Source organism: Mesoplodon bidens (genome assembly GCF_964165515.1).
Source record: "Mesoplodon bidens genome assembly, chromosome: 7".
NCBI classification, from domain to species: Eukaryota; Metazoa; Chordata; class Mammalia; order Artiodactyla; family Ziphiidae; genus Mesoplodon; species Mesoplodon bidens.
This window is the reverse complement of record NC_138164.1, coordinates 40,139,172-40,157,716: the sequence shown is the minus strand read 5'-3', so window position 1 is coordinate 40,157,716 and position 18,545 is coordinate 40,139,172. Positions and strand designations below refer to the sequence as shown.

General features: G+C 40.2%; 1 long non-coding RNA gene and 1 pseudogene across 2 annotated transcripts in view; both read left to right on the top strand.

The window, feature by feature from the left end:
• LOC308620769 (centrosomal protein of 78 kDa-like) overlaps positions 1 to 18,545 on the top strand; it is a 571,052-nt pseudogene that overhangs the window by 426,539 nt on the left and 125,968 nt on the right. The window contains exon 5 of the transcript in view: positions 5,161 to 5,270. The product of the transcript in view is annotated as a centrosomal protein of 78 kDa-like (transcript). The remainder of the gene's footprint in view (positions 1 to 5,160; positions 5,271 to 18,545) is intronic.
• LOC308621107 lies at positions 639 to 1,682 on the top strand. Its single transcript, XR_014016401.1, has 3 exons — positions 639 to 892; positions 1,338 to 1,415; positions 1,581 to 1,682. It is a non-coding gene; the product is annotated as an uncharacterized lncRNA (long non-coding RNA).

Genomic DNA, 18,545 nt, shown 5'->3' with positions numbered 1-18,545 from the left:
TGTCCTTGACCTCGGTTTATTGGCCAGAGGCCCAGGTCTGAGTCAGCCCAAGCATCTTCCTGGTTGTACCTGGGATGCCACCACGAGGCAGGGCACTGGGGCTTTCCTGACGGTCATAACGTTAGCAAAACCGTAAGGTATTTGGTGGCTCATGGTTTCCAAATAGCATCCTTTCTGGATGGGACTGCGGACAGTGTTCCTGACCCCAGCAGACACGGGCAGGAGGACTCTGTATCCTCCTGAGAACTCGCCCTGCCTGTCGAGTGCTTCTGGGCGAGAGGGTTGATCACTCATCTCCAAATTGGTTTCAGGAGAGGTTCCACTTTGCCCCTAGTTTCTTTTACCAACTGCACTTTTTGGGTTTTGTTTGTAATGGTGTAACAATGGCTTGTCGTATCTGCTTCCGTGGTGCTGGGGTTCTTCCCCCCACCCCGCCGTACGTTCCCTTCTTACAGTCTGTCACTATTTAAGTTCATTGGAAACGTTTTCATCGTGGCCTGAGTTCCTCCTTGGGCCATGCATTAAGAGAGATTTGCATTGAAAAATTAGGCCTGAGATGGTCCCTTCACCTGTCCCGTAAAGGGTTATGTGTTGAAATAACAGAGTAATTTGTCGCAGCGACCGTACACTCACCTCCTCGGTGAAATAGCGCGCCTACGAGGCTTGGCCGCACACGCTCGATTTTGCCCCGTGTCCTTAGAAGCAAGCGTCGCGTGCACAGGTGTAATCCCCCGCACCTCTCCTAGGCCTCTCCACGATGCTGTCAAGAATGATCATCTCGAAATTGTCCGCTTGCTCCTCTCCTACGGTGCTGATCCTACCCTGGCTACGTACTCAGGTAGAACCATCAAGAAAGTGAACCACAGCGAACTTCTGGAGAAGTTCTTAACAGGTACAGCAGAGGTCAAGACACGGTCTTGTTCAAGCATCTAGACGGTGACTTCACAGCCTTTCACCTGGGTTCCCCCTACCCCCACCCCCCGTTTACTCTAAGTGACCCTTTACTGGGAAAAGCGGCCCAACGTTAGTCTGTCAAAGAAGAGATACATACTTTGAGTTTTGCAAGGTGGGGGGCTGGAAAACTCTTAGCTAGCCAGGTTAGCTTTTGTTTGGCAGGCTGGGGCGGTGAGGCGGGCAGTCCCTCAGGAAGGCGGGTGGACGCGTGGGGAGGTTTCAGTCAGATACCTGGAGGCGTGTGCAGTGGGACTTGTCAGGAGGTGACACCAGCCCCAGCGTGAGATGTTCCCGAACTCCAGCAGCATTTGCCTCTTACCAGCAGGCGTTATCTTGTTTCTCTCTCTCTCTCTCTCTCTCTCTCCCTCCCCCCCTCTCTGCAGACTGTTTAAATAACCTGCAGGCTCCTGACGACGGTAGTCCCGGTTGCTCTTCGGAGTTCTCTGGCAGCTCTGTGTGTGGTGAGCAGCCTTGTTCGTTTCAGTTGGGCTTGTGGGGGTGGGGGTGGGGGTGGTGCTGTGAGCAGGACTTGCTTGGGAAAGAATTTTTCCAGGGTCCTTTTTGGCGAACAGCTGGAATCTTGCTCCAGCTTACTGACCTCTCTCTTGTTTGCCCCCCCCGGTTAGAACCAGATGATGAAAGTGGTTACGATGTTTTAGCAAATCCCCCAGGACCGGAGGACCAGGATGACAGCAACGAGGCCTATGGTGACCTATTGGAATCTGAATTTTCCAAAGACCCCGTTTTGCCGTGTTATAACGTCCAGGTGTCCGTCGCTCAGGGGTGAGCGTGGCCAGCGTGTGGTCGAGAGCCAGCCCAGCTGCTCTGTGGGGTGGCAGGAGTTAGAAATCCCCTTCAGCAGATAAGGGTGGCTGGGTTGGGGGGTGAGTGAATTCCTCACCAAGTGTCCACCGACCTCACGTAATGCAGTGGAACTTTTCCAGAAAAGTTTGGGGGGTGGGAGGGCTCCCCAGCCAACTGCCCTCATTGGAACACACCCCTAGAGCCCAAAGGACACGGGAGTCAGCGACTGCAATTGCACAGTTTCAGTCAGTAAACTCTTGGGGAAGGGATCCTCCCCAAACGGCTACCATAGGGGCCTTCCAAGGCGCGTGAGGTCCACGGGACGATACTGATGTATACCCTCTTCTCGTATAAGATTAGAGAAAGCCGTATGTGGCACCTGGGATCTTATGTGTCTTCAGATTTGCTTAGATCGAGTCTTGTCCCCACGGTAGGGCCACTGTGCCCCATGACCAACCCTTCGGAGTGAACACATCAGGAGACCTTGCTCTGCTGTGTGTTGAGCCCGGTGCTTAAGGAGTAGCATCCTCCTTGGACTCTGAGGCTGGGAACGTGTCTGCCTTTGTGGTGACATTCTATTCGGGATAGAGATGATAAAGCGTAGCAGGGTATCAGGAAGGATTGTACCACCTCCCTTCTCGAAAAAGCCTCACTCCCGGCAGCATTGAGAGGCAGGTTGGAGGTGTGGGAAAGGAAAGGAAAGCCAGGTGACCTCGAGTGTTTCTCATGCTCTCTCCGTGAGGGCCGGAGGAGAGGAGAGGTCAAAGAGGTGTTTGCCATCTCCCTTGGGTTGGCATACAGACTGGTTTTCCCCAGTGACTAGAACGGGGTGCACTTACTTGGAGAGGGGTGACCTGAGTTGTGACCAGAGCCAAGGCAGCACTGGGGTGGCCTGCAATGAGGCTCGTTCAGGGGCGCTGCTCCTGCTTTTGTCTAAGTTGGCTGATCCGCCCTAGGTGGTCTCTTAACACATGCACATGAGTCCAGAGTTCCCCCACTAGAAGTAGATCTTCCGGGCTTCCCTGGTGGCACAGTGGTTAAGAATCTTCCTGTCAGTTCAGGGGACACAGGTTCGAGCCCTGGTCTTGGAAGATCCCACATGCTACGGAGCAACTAAGCCCGTGCGCCACAGCTACTGAGCCTGCGCTCTAGAGCCCGCGAGCCACAACTAGAGAAAGCCCGTGCGCAGCAACAGGCCCAACGCAGCCAAAAATAAATAAATAAATAATATTAAAAAAGAAAAAGAAGAAGTAGACCTTCTAAGGACAGTGAGAAGTGGGGTGGGGGTGGGGTAATCAAAGTGGAAGGAGCAGGCCCTTTCACCGCCAGGAGACGGCTAGTTCATAGTTGGGAGCGCCTCTAATTTTGCCGGAAACTCAAACCACTGTCCTTTCTCTGGTGTAGGCGTCGTAACTGGCTGTTGCTTTCAGACCTGCTCAAGAAACTGCAAATGTCCTCCTGCATATTCCGCTGCAATTTCCCAAATGTGGAAATCGTCACCATCGCGGAGGCCGAGTTCTGCCGGCAAGTGTCAGCAAGTCTCTTATTCTCTTGCCCCAAAGACCTGGAGCCCTGTAATCCAGAAAGTAAGGAGCTCTTAGATCTGGTGGAGTTCACAAACGAGCTTCAGACTCTCCTGGGCTCATCCGTGGAGTGGATCCTCCCCAGAGACCTGGACTCAGACGACAACTGGTGAGCTCGCCGGGGCCCGCCGTGTACAGTGTGTCATGGTGTTAATCCTTGTGCATATGTGCCATAATACGACTATTTCTGTAAAGAAAGGACACTATGAGACACGACTCCAGTCAGAAGGACTTCAAAACATGTTTTTTTCTTTTTAAAATTTTAAGTCAGTTTTTATGAAGTTGTTAATAAAGTTTCTTTACTTTTCAATGTACACATGCTTCGGAATATGTTTGTTTTTACTCAGAACAATTGTTTCTTTTCTTTTTTAAGGAGAAAAAAAAAAGGCAAAGGAGCTCCACACTTTGACTTAATTTCATACAAAGCTCCGACGACAGAGGCCATAACTGTTGAGAGTTGCTTTTGGGGCAAATTAAACCAGTAAAATTTTAAACTCTTCCTCCATATTAAAGGGATTGAATAAATTGGCCACTTTGGTGCACCTGCGTCCAGCGAATTGTCCAGTTGGAGATGGAGGTTAGAAAGTGAGTTTCAGGGCTTCCCTGGTGGCGCAGTGGTTGAGAGTCCGCCTGCCGATGCAGGGAACATGGGTTCGTGCCCCAGTCTGGGAAGATCCCACATGCCGCGGAGCCTGTGCGTCCGGAGCCTGTGCTCCGCAACGGGAGAGGCCACAGCAGTGAGAGGCCCGCATACTGAAAAAAAAAAAAAAAAAGTGACTTTCAGTCTTGTTTAAGTCTCTTCCCATCAGACTGGTCTCGTGATTTCCTACACACCATGTTACTTCCTGTCTACCTTTCCTTGGTGTTGTTCATGCCTGGATTATCTCCTGTACCTGCTCAAACCTTGGTCCATTCTCATTTGTACCATGGAAGTTTGTCATGCCGGATACTGTCAGAACTAATTTTACTTAAGTTTGCGTTAAGGTGCAAAGCACACGTTTTGTATATTTTCTGTTTTTTGTGTTTGTGTATATTTTATGGTTTCGCTTCAAGAAATATTATGGGAAGGGAAATAGCAAGATGTAAAGAGCAAAAAAGTCATCATTCTCTTTCAATTGTTAGAACCTCTATCTGCAATCATAATTATGATGCACTGTGGTATGTGTTAAAATAGTAAATACATGTAACGTCCCGTAGGAGCAGCAAACTCAGTGGTGTTGGTGAGGGTGTGTCATGGAAGTAATCACAAAGCAGGTGACTGTTGGTTGGGGTCCTGCAACATTAGTGTGCCTTCCCTGTGTCCAGTAGTGGTCTGGAGGGGTCAGGAAGCCTGCCTTTGAATTTGAGGGAACAGAGGGTTTGAGGTCCTCTCTCTTCTATTGCTCTAGTACACTGCACAGCAGCAGTATACTGGGTTTATAGTTGACGTTTAAATCACTGATTGATCATTAAGATTGGGATGTATCTTTGGAAATGAAAATAGGAAGAATCGTATGCTTTTTCTTTTTTTTCCTATATCTGAAAAGGTATGTAGTACTTTGCTGAGTGGTTGGGAATCAAGTTTGCAGTATTCAGTGTATTCAGTTTTAGTATCTAAATAGAATTAAACTGTTGCTGTAAACTGGAATAGCACTTTGTTACTGACAAGTTTTAGAATGCATCTGTTCGTCAATTACCTGTTTGGGAAGATTGTAGTTAATGATTTTGAGAATGTGGCTATAAACTTCCAACTGACTCAAGAAAAGCAAATAAGTCAAGATTGACAAATGTATAGGCTCTTCATCTTATTGTGTGTGTGGGTTTTTTTTTTTCCTTTTAGTTATTTGTCAAGGTATAAAGAATTCTATCACACTTAAGACAAGTTAAGTAAACGTCACGGGGTGTATTCTGACATGGCATGGAGCAGATCCCATGGCCTAGATCTTAAAGGTGATTTTATGTTTAAACTTTCATGAAAACATATGTGATTGAAACACATTAACATATTGATACAGAAGGCAGTTAATTTTTGTCTTTTTTTTGTGTGTGTGTGGTACTGTTGTGGCCTCTCCCGTTGCGGAGCACAGGCTCTGGACACGCAGGCTCAGCGGCCATGGCTCACGGGCCTAGCCGCTCCGCGGCATGTGGGATCTTCCCGGACCGGGGCACGAACCCGTGTCCCCTGCATTGGCAGGCAGACTCTCAACCACTGCGCCACCAGGGAAGCCCTAATTTTTGTCTTTTGATACATGTGAGCGCAGCTTTCATTTTGCTGAAAGAATGTGACCAGTTTTCAGTTTGGGATTCTACCATTTAGTAAAGATAGTCCACTTAATTTTAGAAATAGATTTAATATATAATACCTAATAATACTTCTATGAATGTTTTTTTACTGAAAACTTTTATTGTAATACTCTGAAGAAACTATGCCATTCTAGTCTTCAAGACTTAAATGAATCAAGTGTTTATTAGCTGTTGTAGTTTTTAAACTAATAAAAGTCAGTACATCAGCAATTTGTAAATACAGTTTTTAAAATAATGCCTTAACAACTTTACAGTGGTTATAATGGCTGTATTTAGGCCTAAAGTTAGTTAATAATTTGACATGAAGGCTTTTTAATAGTTTGATGGTGCAGATAAGGGATAGGTAAACTCTGGCTGGTGGGCCAGATCCAGCCCGTCGCCTGGCTTTGTAAAGGAAGTTTTTCTGGAACATAGTCGCACCTGTTGTTTACATGGTAGTTATGGCTCCTTTTACCCTACACCAGTGGGGCAGAGTAGTTGCAACAGTAACTGTACAGCCCACAAATCTCGAAATGTTTAAATTTAGATTTTAAAAATTGAAAAATTCTTTGAGCCTATACAGGGCAAGTCCATTGACCCCTGAGGTAGAAAACAGTCAGGAACTTGGGTGCGGAAGCCAAATGGCCTAGGTTCAAATCCCCTTTCTCCCTTTTCATAGCTAGTGACCATGGGCAAATCACTTAACCTCTATGCCTCCTTATGAGGTTTAAATGCACTTATTTGTATAAATAGTGCCTGGCACATACTAAGCGCTGTGTAAGTGATTGCTGTTGTTTCTGCTTGGAGCTTTAATAAGTTATTGTTAATAGAAAAATGACACTAATGATTTTCCTTTTAGAGTAACAAAGGCACTTTGAGTCTTTTACTTTTTCAGGAATGTAATAAGACTTTTTTCATTGACAGTCAGTGTTCCCTGTTACCAAAATTTACTTTATGAATATAAAGAATTGAATGTCTTCAAGACAGTACTTTTGCTTAAATGTCAAACCATTATTTTCCCAAGGCACATCAAACTGGCTCTGCATAGTCCAGGCCTCTAAAGCTTGTGTGCACACCCTAGGTAGCATGTGAGATACATTTTGTAAATATAGTTTTTTAAATAATGCTTGAGACTTCCCTGGCGGTCCAGCAGTTAACACTATGTGCTCCCAATGTAGGGGGCTTGGGTTCGGTCCCTGCTCAAGGAACTAGATCCCACGTGCCTGCCATAACTAAGAGCCCACATGCCACAACTAAAAGATCTGGCATGCTGCAACTAAAGACCCGGCACAGCCAAACAAACAAACAAATAAATAAATAAATCTTTATTAAAAATAAGTAAAATAAAATAATGCCTTAGGAGTTAGGAAAAGAAAATATTAGAACATTTTTACCTTTGTATTATTTTTAAAAATCTGTGTAGTTTATCATGTACATAAATTCTATGTATGGAACTTTGTGTATATAATTTGTTAATAAATAAGATGCATATTAAAAAGTTTTCTTATGGTTTGTCCAGTCAGGTGTTTGGAGACCATTGGAGGACAGGATGATGAAATATAGGGCCTCAGCAAAGATAGAATTTAGAACCAATTCCCTGACTTAGAAGATAAGGAAAATAATTCATAGACTGTAATTGAGTTGTCCAACTTTGCATAAGTGTTCAGAAACAGGAAATGCAGTGGCTAGAATCTAATCACTGACCAAGCAGAATCTGGGTCACTGGACTCGTAAACCAGAAATGACTGTTGAATTTCTCAGGTTGATGCTCCTGGCATATATGCTTGATCTGTGTGTGTGTGTAACTCTCTGACAGAATAAGCCATACTCAGGCACACCCTGTTTCCTTATTCAAGCATCTTAATTTCATCCCATTAAATCTTTGAAGTATCCGACTACCAGAAGGCATGAAGAAACCTGGGCTGAGAGTCTTCATTCCAGGAGACGTGATCTTGACTGCATGGCTGGTTTGAGGCGCATCACTCTGAACTGCAACCTGCTCATTGGTGACCTGGGTGCAAGTGCTTTGGCAGAATCTCTTAGTGAGGATTTATGGCTTAGAGGGAAATTCTAAAACTGAAAATATTGAATTTTTAATATGAAATATGCTTAGCTTTTGGCATGATACTATTGTGATAGGATTTTGTAAAGCCTCATTTTACTGATAGCTTTTATTTTGGTTTTAAATTTTCTCTAAGAGTTGCATATATCCTTTATAGAAAATACAGAGTAACAAGAGAACAATTACCTATAATTTTAATACCCAGATATAATCACTGTTCATTTTGGTGTATATACTTTCAGTCTTTTTTTTTCTACAAATATATATGTACACTTAGGGATTACAAAAATAGAATTGTAGTATACTTGCTATTTCATATTCCTGCTTTTTTCACTTAATGATGTATCATGTAGTATTGCGTCGTATTGATGTCCCATAGTTTAATCAATTCTTTGCAATTCTATTTAGACAGTTTGCTTTTCCCTGTCAGAAACAATGTGAATACGTTGTATATACATCTCTGTGTCCATCGGGATTACTTCTGTAGAATAAGGTACTACAAGTGGAATGACTAAGTGTGACCTATTTTTAAGACATTTGATACACATGGCCAAATTACCACCCAGAAAGGCTATGCCAATTTGTAGTCCACCCCAACAGTAGATGGGAAGCCTGCCTCTCACAAACACTGGCCTGTAGCACTTGTAAAAAAATGTAAAACTACAAAAATGAGTACCTCTCCATTTTCTATGCAAGTGGGATTACTCCAAATTTTATAACTTTTTTCAATTAATTCAGTATGAGCATTTTAGCAAGTCAGTAAATTTGCATCTCCTACATCATTTTTTGTGATTGTTCAGTATTCCATTATATGAATATGCCACAGTGCACATAGCTTATCCATTCTTGTATATAAGCTTTGTCCAGTTTTTCAGTTACAAATAGTACTCTGATATATATCCTTACCTATATCTCTGACTATTTCTTTTGGTTAAATTCTTAGAAAGAGAGTTGTTGGATCCAAAGTGTATAGACATTATTTAAAGGCTTTTCTTACAGAATCTTGTCTTCATCTGATAGGAGAATAACCACATTTTATTTTATTTTGTATTCATTTGATTGACTGGTGAGGTTTACTGGCTGTTTGTATTAATTTGGCTATTTGGTTAATTATACCCTGTGTCCATTCTTCTGTAGTGAGAGTTTGTAAGGGTTGTATCATATCCTGTCAGATCCGTATGTCTGACTTGCTATTTCTGTGTGTCATGGGGGTGTTGAAAGACTCCAGTTATTTTAATGTGATGGTCCACACAACACTTAAACAAAAGACTCATGATAGTTTCCTTTCCTGTAATAGTTTTTAATCCCTGTGCTTTAGTGATGATCCCTTTGGTTTAAATGAGTAGGTTGTTCAGCCCCAGAACTACTAGAATTCATGATCAGTTTTTCTGGTTTTTGTCTGACCTTTTACTGCGAGCGTTCTTGACCATCATACTTTCATGATAGGTTTTTAGTATGTATTCTCTATTCACACATTGTTGAAAGTTTTTATTATTTGTATCCTCTTAGACTTGTCTTTTTTTCCCCTAAAACTAACAGTTATCACATTTCTTCTATTTTGTTTTCCCCTTTGAACTAGTTTCAAGTGTGATTTGGAGCTGAAGATCATGATCAAAAGAATGCAGTGCATTTCTGAGCTCCACCAGGTTTTGCTTGTGAGGTTTACATGCCCCTGCCGCCCTTGCTAATTATGAACTGAGATTCATTTTGTGATGCTTTTTGCTCATAGGTTATATACAGTTATTCTTCAGTTCTGTACTTGTAAAGTCTGTTGTCTGATTTATTGGTACTAAAGCCAGGGTTATCATTGCACATCCAAGAAGAGGTTTTTAAATTGGATTATGCATTATGTGTGTGCGTATATGTCTCTGTTTTTTTCCATACCCAAAATTACAAACCTGCCATGACTTGTCTTGTGCAGGACTCTTCCACACGTGAAAAATGAGAGTTGTCTATATGTTAAATCTGTAGAGTTAGCAAGTGACCTTTTGTCTTTCATCAAAAGCACTTGACCTGCAGCAGTGAGGCCTCACCAGTGAAGGAGCAAAGGCTTTACTAAAGGCCCTTGAAACCAACAGAACTCTGCTCGTTCTGGATATAAGAAAAAATCTGCTAGTTGGTATGTGGTCACTTTTTTTAAATTGATAAACACATAGCAAAACAAAAAGAATTTGTTCAGGTATTGACAGTTTTTTAAAACTTAATGTGTTTAACTTTCCTCATCATATCCAGTTGGCCCTTGAACAACGTGGGTTTAGGGGTGTCGACCCCTACGCAGTTGAAGATCTGGGTATAAGTTTATAGTCAGTGGTTCCACATCTGTGGATTCAACCAACCTTGGATCATGTAGGACGATAGTACCTATGTATTGAAAACTGCGTGTGTCAGTGGACCCGCGAGGTTCAAACCCATGTTGTTCAAGCTTCAACTGTACTTTTCTAGTGTTGCACTTCCCTTATGTTTTTAGCAGCTACTGTACTAATTAAAGTGAATTATACTTGTCAATTTTTCTTATCTCTACTCTGAATAGAGGTGAACCTAGATACTAAGGCTGCTTCCACCAAGAGCATTCTTTCTTTCCTGTGCAACCTCTGAATTCTTGCCAGTAGTACTTTATTCATTTGTCAGATTCACAAGTAATTTTGTAATCATCTCCTGTGTGCCAGAGACGGGTTTAGGGACTAGAGATAAAGCAGTGAACCAGACAGACAAAAGTCTTGCCCTCATGGAGCTTACATTCTAGTGAAGGAGATCAGATAGAAATGAGTAAACAGATAAGTCATATAATTTTAGAGAGTAGGAAGTGCAAAACTATCTTAATGTAAGGAGAGTGAGGGAGAGCAGGTAGGACTCCATTGGATAGGTTTGTTAGGGGACAGCTTCACTGGAGAAGTGGGATTTGAACGGAGACCTGAATGAAGAGAGGAGCAAGCCATGGAAGATGTGGAGTAAGCACATTCCAGGACAAGGAGGCAATGAGTATGTAGGCATGTAGGTGGGTGGAGTATTTAAGGAAAAGCAAGGAGGCCAATCTGGGCAGAGTACTGAGTGAAGAAGAGTGTGGTATGACATGAGGTCAAGGAGCTAGCCAGGGGTCTGCTCTTGTAAAGTCTTGAAGGCCAGAGTAAAGATGTGGATTATTCTAAATGAGTAGAGGGGTTTGAACTGGAAAAAGGCATGATCCAAATCGTATCTGAATAAGGTGACCTGGTATAGAGAAGGGACTTGGGAGGATAAAGAAGAGGAACAGGGGGCTTCCCTGGTGGCGCAGTGATTGAGAATCCGCCTGCCAATGCAGGGGACGCGGGTTCGTGCCCCGGTCCGGGAAGATCCCACATGCCGCGGAGCGACTGGGCCCGTGAGCCATGGCTGCTGAGCCTGCGCGTCCGGAGCCTGTGCTCTTCAACGGGAGAGGCCACAACTGTGAGAGGCCCGTGTACCGCAAAAAAATAAATAAATAAATAAAGAGGAACAGGGAGACCAGTTAGGAGACTATCACAGTGCTCCAAATAAGAGATGTTTATGGCCTAGGTTAGGTTGGAAGTTTGCAGCAAGTGAAAAGTGGTTGAATTCAGGTTGTGTTTTGAGGGTGTAGCTCTCAAGACCTGCAGGTAGATGTGAGGTATGAAGGAAATAGTAACAAGGAGACAAGTCGTTGATGATTATGTGTGCAACTGGGTAGTATCACTTAGAAGAAGGGGGCTGATGGGAGGAGCAGCTTTTGAGGGAATATCAGGACTTGGTTTGTTATCTTGGATGCCCTGGTTTGATATCTTAGATGCTCTTTAGGTACCTAAGCTTCTGGACGGTGCTCAGACTGTACTTTGTATCCAAAGGTATCCAAAGCCACTTGAGATGCAAAATGTTTCAAGTTGACCTTTGCTGCTGCCAAAATAGTAGCCACTGTGGGCAGTCTGCAAGATGGCATCTTAGGTTTCTGAGGAAGAAATTAGAATACACAAAGGGGGAAATAAGTGTATAATTATATAATGTAGATTTCATATTTAAATGTATGGGAAAAGCAATAATTAGTTGGCTTTGGGTTTTAAATGGAAAGAGCCACTCATTGGAAAATAATTACTCTAATTTCAATTCATTTTACTTTAGATCATTCTGTGATGAAAACAGTTACCAAAAAAGTTCTCCAGATGGAAGGAGTGCCAAGTCAGAGGTATATAACATGTTTCAGTTCTCTCGGAAGAATTTCTCTTTAATGGCTTGGTTTTCTTTCTTTCTTAAAATTATCAAGGTACTTTCTGCCATCTTAAAACTAAGATTTTAGTCAAATCAAATGGCTTTTGTTTTTGAAAATGTTGTGTGATGCTTTAATTTAGGTTCCCAGATATGCAGATTGAAAACCTTTTAACTTTTTATTTTCTGTAACATATTATCGTTAGTCACAATAGTCTTTTTTTTTTTGGAGATAAGAATGAATAGCAGGAGCAGCATTTGTGAAACCAAATCTAATATGAAACTGACTCTTTCTTGTGAGTAAATTTGAATTTTGAAACAGCAAAACAATAAGGTTTAATAAAAAGCAAAATAATTTTTTTATGTTTATGATCTGCCAATTTCCCAGAAAGAGTTTTGTGGTGACTTTAGTTATATACCAGATACATTAAAATCACCAGTGGACAACACATCTTTTATTCAGGTGCCCTCTGAAAGTTTTAAAACTTTGTTGACTTCATATCACTGAACGGTCCACTTTAAAATGGTTAAAATTATAAATTTTCTGTTTTGTGTCGTTTATCACAATTTTTAAAAAATGTGTTGTTTGAAGATTTTGGGGTTTTATAAAGGTATTGTATTAGCACAAAAATGAAAAATTTAAAAGACCACCTCTAATCCCATTATCCTATCAAGCAATATTTACATTTTTATTTTCTCTTCCTGCTGTCTATAAACATAATTCCACATAGCTTCAATATAATTTGCCATGCTTATCTTTTCATACTAAATTTAAATTCTGTGATTCATAGTTATACTTTTTAACATTGCATTCACAAGGTTTCATTGAGTAGGTCAATTTTTTAAATTGGTGAAAAATTGGAAATAACCTTAAATAAACTATTGTAAACATCTTCATAAATACAGCTTTTTTTTTTCTCCTTAAAGTTGTATGTTTTTGATTCTCTGTTAATCAACTTGCTTGGACAATAGTGTATTAAATAAGTTGTTAAGAGTGTTTATGAAGTCAAAAAAAGCTTATGATCGTCTGCCAATTGTTATTTCAAGAGAGTGATATTTTAATAATCAAGTAGTACATTCAAACAAGTTAAGATTTGTGATATCACACTAATTAGATATTATTAAAAATTTATATCATATGTAAAGCATTCTTAAAATAGCTACCTTGACTTTTGCTATGATATTAGAAATGGAAATCTATATAAATAAAACATGTATATGTAAAACATATTAGGAATTCTGTAAAATTAGTACAGAATAATAGGGCATCATGGAATGAGAACAGTTAAACATTTTTTTTTAGTTAGCATGATTAAACAAAGTGGAAATGTAACTGAAGTATACAAGCTCATTGAGCTCTTTTAAGAGTAATTTTATTTCTTGGGCTTTTTTTTGTATTTGCCTCAGTTATTTGGAGACATAGAGGTAAGCCAAATCAGTATCTGGGTATATACCTAGATCCAGGTGAGTATAGGGGTGAAATAATGGTGTGAATTGTGTCCCATTTATATTGTACTTATGTATGCGTAATAAAAGATGGGAACTTTTATTAGAAATTTTTTAATCTCCTAACAAGAAAAGTGTAATTTAAAAAAATTTTAATACAAATGTATTTGCATTAGTTTCTGAAAGTAAAGGAAGGGTATACACATACAAACCATATGCATACAAACATTTTTTTTGATGGCAATGAAGTTAAAAAACACAATAAAATAGCACAAAATGAACTGAGCTCCTATATATTTTTAAGAGGCATGTAAATCACACAGGATCGTGTGGTGATTATCAATAAGCTACACTCTATGAAATATTTGTCCTGTATTACCGCATACACTCCACTTTACCCTGCATCCTAATGCTGCTAAAATATAGTAGAAAGCAGCAGCATAGCACAGGGAGATCAGCTTGGTGCTTTGCGATGACCTAGAGGGGTGGGATAGGGAGGGTGGGAGGGAGGCTCAAGAGGGTGGGATATGGGGACATGTGTATGCATATGGCTGATTCGCTTTGTTGTGTAACAGAAACTAACACAGAATTGTGAAGCAATTATACTCCAATCAAGATCTATTAAAATAAATAAATAAAATAACAAAATACAGTAGCTTTGAAGGATAAATATAACCATTTTAACCTATGATGTTTGTTTTCAGTAAATTCAAATTAAATATTTAAATGTGAATTTTAATATATGGCTTGTTCTAAGTAAAATATTAACACGTAGGTCTAGTTTTTGCAACCAAATGCCTCTTTACTACTGAAATATAGGGTAAGTCTCCACATTTCACTCTTTCATCCAGTGGGTTTCATTTGTTTTTTTGTGTGTTTTCTATATGAAATCAAAGGAGCAGTGAAGGTTGACAGGCTTATAGGAAGGTAAAATTGACTCACCTACCCCCCAGCAACTTGCAGCCTTATAACTTGTATTGTTTTTACATAGAAAAATTCATCTTAAATTTAACTTTTGGTCTATTTCTGAAGATTCTGTTTGGCAGAAGTCATGGGTATATCTGTGTTTCTGTGTCCTTGAGATTCAGAAATGCCAAAGGTGTTCTACGATTCAGGAAACTTGAGTGTTTCTACATGATACATAAAATGTATCATACTTTGGGATTTTTTTTAAACTTTTATTTTTGCATTTCTGCACATCTCAATACTTTTGTTTTAGTTAAAATAACTTGTTACTGTAGAGAACTTATATTTTTTTAAAATGCTGGCTTATGTAAAACCTTTGTACAAAACCGATCCTCTTTTTAATGGGCTTGGCATCATTGTCAAGTGCCTTTTTGATTCCTTTCGACGTGTGCACGTGTGACAGTTGCTCTGTAGACCTTTGGTGCATCTTGATTCCTTGTTTTCATGCTTTGTCAACCGTAGTCTTGGCCGCAAAGAAGCTTGTAAGTAATGGAAGGAAACACTCTGCTGGTAAAGAATGTTACCCTCCTGAAGCGCTACCACCTGGAGTGTCTGGTTTCCGGCCATTGTGTCCTGCAGAAAGTGCAAAAAGCAACAGGTAACCTGTTTGCATTCCCTGTCTTTTTCAGTCATTTAGAATTCTTTATTTTGGAACTTGTATTATGTGGGTGGTCTCTGGTGCTTTGTGTAGAGGAAAAAAGGTAACTCACACATGGCTTCTGCCTAATGAGCCCTCTAAGGAAGAAAAATTAAAAGTAATTGGGAGTTTCAAGTTGTTTCTCAAGTGTCACAACAGAGGTAACTCCGTGGGAGTCTTGAGGAGACTAAAATGATCACCAATTGTGCATGTGAGGAAAGTTTGATTAAAGGCAGGTGTAGTTGAGCGAAGCCCTACAGCACAGAAGTAGGAATTTGGATACGTACGAATGGGAAAAAAGACATTTTAGGCATGGGAAATTGTTTAATGCAGAATGGATGAAAAATATGCATTAGACCTATTCTAAATCAACTGGCTTATTAACTCAGTAAATCAGATTTAGTGAGTCAAACCAGCATTACCTGATTTCTTATCCAGGGGATAGCTGTTCATAGTAATTTTTGTCACAGAACAGTAAATAAAATGGTTGAATTATAGCTTTAGGCTTGCTAAGTGAAATAGATGGCTCTAGATGATCTTCAGGTGACTTACTTGGTAGTAATCAGGAAATTGGGGATTAACAATTGCTTAAGAAAACAAAGAGAATTGATTTTAAATAGTACTTGAAGTAGTTCCTGTGTAAAATATCTGTTCAGTTGCTCATGTTAAATGGATGTTTCTAATCCCCACTGGACAACCGACTACTTTTTTGCAAATGGTAATGTGAATTGCTGTTGCATAAACTATAGTGTTGAATCCCCAGTGTTCGCACTTGAGTTTCACAGCTCTGTGGTTTCCTGTCTTCTTCCTGAGACACTTAATCGCAGGTCCATCCTCGTCACACAGGGTGGTAAATTAGAGAACGATTAATATCACCATTTAAAGAAGAGAGACTGAAATCTCAACCATCCTGAACATAGGAGCTGAAGGGGCCTCTCAGCAGTTCAGAGAGTGATTACCAAGCCAGTAGGCTGAATTCTGTTCTTTTTTCTCCGTAGCAGAGCCCTCCAGGTCCTTGTTTTGAGCTTATTTATTTTTATACACAATTCTGTATGGATACTGTTCATACTACTAAATAGTTGTATTAACTGCGTTTAACTGGTGATGTATTTACATGAAGATCTAACTTCGTTTTGTTGCTATCTTTTTAGGGGCTTTCCATTCATCAAAGCTGGTGATGTACGTAATCAGTTGGTGGTGTGTAGCTATCATATTTATGATATATAGGGCTTGAATTGGGAAAGGTGGATGGTCATTCTTCTTGCTTTTTAAACTGACAGAGCCTTCCAAGAAGCATTTCCCTCTCTGAGATAAATCCATGTAAAACATGTTTGGTCGCTCTCCCAATGCAACTGTGTAGTTGTGTGGATTTGGCACACAACGGGCAGCCTTGTGGTGATGTCTGTAAACAAGGAAGCCTGTTTTCCAGTCCGCAAATCAGCTGTTACCCAGTGAAACGAACTTGACTGCCATTTCTGACCCCTCACATGGAGCTGTCATACTCAAGAATGTTCACATGTTTTCAAGAAATGTTGTTTGCGGGCTATATGTACAAATTCCTGATCTGAAAGCCAATATAAAGCAACATCTCCCAAACCTCTGCTCTCTCACCAAGGCCACACACATTCCCTCGCTTATGGCCTCGTGGCAAGCGAATACTGTCAGTATCAGATTCTCCTTCCCAGTGGTCTTGGGAGACTGCATAGTTGCTCTGTGAAAGGCACCACTGCTGAGGTTGAGAGAAGAGCATCTTGGGTGTCAGTCCTGGCCTTGCATTCCCAGAGAGAGGGGTGTGCACCTCGTTCTCCTGTTAGGGTTTTCCTATGCTGCAGGGTTTGCTGCTTGTTGTCAAAATGATATCCTAGTGACTTGTCTTCTGCGTGGTTATATAATCCCAGCACAGTTCTTTATGATCTGTAGACTTTTATGGGGTTGTGGCCAGGTCAGTTTTTAAATGTTTGGAAATGTCCTATTGAACAACATTGCAGTGGCAGTGAAGCTTGCTGGGAGAATTGTTGCCCTAGTTTTGGCTTAAGGGTGGTGAGAAGATGAAATTTTTGATGGGTCAGTTTTAGTTGTGTATGTGTATGTGATTTATTTTTTTTAATTCTAATGTCTATTATTCACAGCTTAGATATGTTGACTTGCTGATTATTCATCAGTCCCTTTACTGATGTATTTTCCTCTGAAAAACTACATTTTCTTCCAGACTGTTTTTGTCTGATGGTGAAGAATAAATTTTTCATTTGCAGTATAAAGTTGATCTGAGAAAAAATGTTTACCTTGGATCTTCACTTGGCTTCTGTGAAAGAAACTTAGTAAAATAATATGGGCAATTCCCATTACTAATCCTAACCACGTACAACAGAGGTCTGTACAGTAACATAGCAAAAATAAGTTACTGTACTTTTACTTAGTCATTGCCTGTTTTACACTAAAGAGCAGTGAGAGACATTTATAAAGAATGATACCTCAGATCACTTTTGTTAAATGTCCTCTAATATTTGGATATTTGGTGTCTGGCTTGTGTTGTCTTTTATACAATCTTGTCTTCTTTCTTTGCACTTTAGTGTAACAACTCTGTGGTTTCCTATCTTCTTCTTGTGACACTCAGGTCCATCAGAATTTCCTGTGACGGTGACAGTAGAGAGTCCTTCCTCCTCAGAAATCGAAGAGGTCGACGACTCCTCAGAACGTGTTCAGGAGGAGCCAGAGAAAATCCATTTGAAACAAGAAGCATTGCAGGTACAAAGTTATCACTTTAAAGCTATAGAGAAGATTATTTTTCAAACGGAAGGCTGATTGCAACACAGCACAGCTTGTGTGAGGGTTCTGTTTTCTCCTCCCACCTGCATTGTATCCCCTTGAATGGTTCCTTAAGCTTAGACCAAGGTGAATGGTGGACATTTGAACTCTAAGAAACTAAAATCAAAACATGTCGTTAGTAATATATTTTCCTTTCCTTAGAACCTTAGTATATTAGATTTAGGGAGAACCTTAGTGATCATAAGATAAGGAAATTGAGTTCTGAATGAATACAGTCAGCTGATTCAGTGCTCTTGTTTTACAGATGAGAAAATGGACAGTTCTAGTTGAACTCTCTTTTTATAAGAGGAAAATATGGCCTCATTTTAAATAAAAGTAAAGTTGAAAAACGTTTCGATGTTGATATTCTCCTTTCCTAAAATCAAAAATATCAAGAAGCTACATTCTATTACCAAATAAACCTGACCTCTAATGTCATTCCATACTTTTGTTTGTATGGACAGAAAAGAAAAATTGATTTTCATAAGAAATTTTTGCACCTCAAAATTAATATATTTATTTTATTTCAACTTTAATGCAGAGCTGAACATTTCTAGTAAATAAAGGAACACCATTTGGGGGGGACCTTGTCTTTGTGCTACAAAGTCCATGTTTAATTTTTTAAAATTATTTAATATGATTTTCTCTTCATATGAAACATGACACTTGACAGGTTTCAGAACTAATTATCCCGTTATTGTAGGACTATGGGAATTACTCTTTGATTTTCAAAAGAGTTAGGTTTTTATTTTTTAATTAAAATTAATGATAATATAGAGAAATTTTAAGAAAAGAACTTAGAAAATTATGAAACGTTAGAGTATGAGAAATCTAT